The sequence below is a fragment of the Arachis ipaensis genome, chromosome B1, assembly GCF_059453495.1.
Source record: "Arachis ipaensis isolate K30076 ecotype BB chromosome B1, ASM5945349v1, whole genome shotgun sequence".
Taxonomy (NCBI): domain Eukaryota; kingdom Viridiplantae; phylum Streptophyta; class Magnoliopsida; order Fabales; family Fabaceae; genus Arachis; species Arachis ipaensis.
Genome location: NC_142436.1, coordinates 75,442,571 through 75,444,124, shown reverse-complemented (window position 1 = coordinate 75,444,124; position 1,554 = coordinate 75,442,571).

The window sequence follows — 1,554 nt, the reverse complement described above, 5'->3', positions numbered from 1 at the left end:
GTGACACGATCGCATGAGTGATGCGGTCGCATCGCGCACCCTTTTTTTTTAATATGCAGGTATGCAAGTATGCAGTATGCAATGCGAATGATTAATATTCAGGTTCAATTTGAAAAAGGAAATAACAAATAAAAATAAATAACACGAAATAAAGCTGAAAAAGAAACGACCATACCATGGTGGGTTGTCTCCCACCTAGCACTTTTAGTTAAAGTCCTTAAGTTGGGCATTGGATGAGCTTCCTGTTATGGTGGCTTGCGCTTAAATTCATCCAGAAATCTCCACCAATGTTTGGAATGCCAATAGCTTTCGGGGTCCCAAACTAGGCATGTGAAGCTTCTGAGCAGCTTCAAACATATTCTCAGGCTCCCGGAGTGACGAATGTCAGAATAGATTCCAGGATTCCAAACCTTGCTTTTAAATCCGCCTTTGTCTTGATCTATATTTTTCCATCTGGGCGGTTTAGAAAGTAGATTTTCACCAAGGTGACCAAACGCTTTCCGAGATCCATTCAATAGATCATTATGCCAACCCGCACACTTCAAGTTGAAGCGTGGAACCTTATTGAACCTTGTGCACCAGCTCTGAGTACGAGCCATTTTCCTCTTACTCTTAAAGCCGCAGAGAGCTCTAAGCTGGCCATTTGTTTCATGCAAACCATATTCAAGCAGAAAAGTAAAGATAAAGGTTAAGGATTGTACCCACTTGAAGCTTGTATTAGGTGGTAATGGCCTTAGGATAGGTGTTTCTAGTGGTTCTGTGAGTTCTACTCCCTTGTGCTCTTCTGTGAATTTCTTCACTTCCTTGCGGACTTCTTCAATTGCATCCATGTCCTGATCAAAGCCTTCTATGTCTTCCTCGTCACTTAAGTCATAAACAGGAGGTTGAGAGAAATCTACCTCCGCATCATCTTCACATTCACTTGGGAAAGATTCTGCGATCTCAGAGAATTCACTTGCTGGTGCAATTTCACTACTGGGAGAACTTGACTTGAGATCATCATCATCAAGGAAACTTGCTTCTTGGATTATTCCATCCAGTTCTTCATAAAAGACTTGCCTTAGGGGCTGTGTACTATCCTCCTTAGCATTAATTGTAACGTCCTTGACAGAATTCTCCACAACTCTGGATTCTCATGGAGGCTCAGTGTCTCCTAGGTCTTCAACCAGCTCTTCTTCCTGTGTAATGACAGCTTCCTCTACTTGTTCCAGTACGAAGTCATGCTCTGTTCTGTCCATTGGAGTTTCTAGTATCTCCTTCATGCTACGCTCATCATTAGATTGTCCACACGGAGTTGTGGGAGGTCCTTGAATGTTCGAACGTCTAGAAGATAATTGACTTATTGCTTGCTCCAGTTGATAAAGGGTTGTTTGAAGTTGATCTACTGTTTCCTTGAGGCGAACCTCTGATTCTCGGGGTGCTGGATTTGGACGTGGTACATTGGGAAGTGGTGGTGTTTGGGAGTAATTGGATTGGAATCGGGGTAAATGAGGATCGTATGGTGGCGAATGGTGAAAAGAAGCTTGTGAGTGTAGTGGTTCGAAGTTATGTTGA